We start from the raw sequence: 1840 nt of genomic DNA on the forward strand, positions 1-1840 counted from the left end.
ACATACTAGAGCATGCTGACTTTTCAGATGAACTTACCCATATAGCATAACTGGCAATCTTTAGCCAAGATATATAGAAATAGAGTTGCATAAATTACTTTTGCACTTACTTCTTATACTATTTCTGTGCCTTATGAAAACACCCCACTTTGCTTTATTCAATATAATTACAATACATGTACACACCCAAAATCCTTGCACCCCATCTTGTACTCTGTGAGCCTACTACTAAAGGAAAAAAAGGTAGGGTAAGACCCAGGGTGACCTACTTAACGTAGACAACCTACGTAGTGACACAAGTCTGCATGATACAAGCTACAAAGGGCCAAAGAGCTACAAAGGGCCATGGTGGACCAAGTGCATTGGAGGAGCCTTTACGGATTGGTTCGAGCGGGAGTAAGTACATGTTCATTGTTTGAATACATAGGGAAACATCATAGACTTTGTTGTAAGAAAATTCGAACACTATCACATTTTGAAATTTCCCTAGACTACCTTTGTAGGATTAATTGGAAGGAGTTGAAATCAACTTTTTCAGACATGACCTGGTCCCTTTTCAGTGTGACACTGATAAAATTTATGCATCTGAAGTTTCTGGACAAATTATGCAACACAATCACTATGTTTCAAGAGCAGCAGCTATGTTTCTCCAAGATTAAATGATTTGAGTCTTTCCTTCCAGCTAGGAGATTGCTTGGGCATTCTCACCCTGCTACAATTCTACCTGACACCACTCTTAACTTACAGAGCACAAAATGGGAATACGGTTTGGGTGTGACCTAAAATCCTTGAAAACCTTCTTTTCCATGAAAATTTTTGCCCGATCTGGAGACTTTTTGAGTTAGAAGGGACAGGTAGGGTCTAACTCTAAGCTTTCTAAGCTTGGGTCAAAATTTGTTCAGTTCAGCACTTTAGCTGGTGTCAGGACAGGTTTTAGTCATAGGGTGCTACGGGTCATATCAGGAGGGAACAGGGGTCAAAGGCAAGGTTTCTTTCATAGAACATGCTTTTCTAGACCAAAGTAACTTTCTGGTGGAGAAGAATTTTTAAGACTGAATTTGAAAAATGGGTCAGTGCTTTTTTAAGCCTTCATTCAGTATATCATAAGTTATAACATGCTTTCCAATGGGCAGCCCTAACTGACCTGCACCTTGAACAGCTGCTTGGCATGTCATTATATCTCACAATCAGCTGTAAGTTGCTAGATAAACATCTGCTTGCAGAAATTTCAGGCACCACAGATCTACAAAAGTCAACGACTGTTCCACATTCCTAAAAAAGTAGGGGTGTTTACGGAAATATTACAGACAGCAGAAAAGTTTGCTGTTTTGGCGAGGCAGTCTTACAATGGGCAGCCCTAACTGACCTGCACCTTGAACAGCTGCTTGGCATGTCATTATATCTCACAATCAGCTGTAAGTTGCTAGATAAACATCTGCTTGCAGAAATTTCAGGCACCACAGATCTACAAAAGTCAACGACTGTTCCACATTCCTAAAAAAGTAGGGGTGTTTACGGAAATATTACAGACAGCAGAAAAGTTTGCTGCTTTGGCGAGGCAGTCTTACCACGAACTCAAACCCACCGCGAACATTTTTCATTACAGTATTTGACGGTTTTGTGACCAGAATGTATGGCACTATCGCGAACTCAAAACCACCAAGAACACTCCACTTTCCGGCTAACATGAAATTAAATCCCAGCGAACTTACATGCATTTACAGTAAATTTCGGTGAAAACAAAATAACATGCAATACCACGCAGGTCCAGAATAATCATGGGCCAAAGTACATAATGATTCGACAAACTCCTGCTTAAACTTCAATTCCATTCCAAAAA

The 1840-nt window shown here is 40.1% G+C and overlaps 1 long non-coding RNA gene across 1 annotated transcript in view; it reads right to left on the minus strand.

Moving 5' to 3' along the window:
* Positions 1-1840, minus strand: part of LOC118410628 — a 5092-nt gene that overhangs the window by 1420 nt on the left and 1832 nt on the right. The gene's annotated exons all lie outside the window — the stretch shown is intronic.

The sequence above is a fragment of the Branchiostoma floridae genome, chromosome 2 (genome assembly GCF_000003815.2).
Source record: "Branchiostoma floridae strain S238N-H82 chromosome 2, Bfl_VNyyK, whole genome shotgun sequence".
NCBI classification, from domain to species: domain Eukaryota; kingdom Metazoa; phylum Chordata; class Leptocardii; order Amphioxiformes; family Branchiostomatidae; genus Branchiostoma; species Branchiostoma floridae.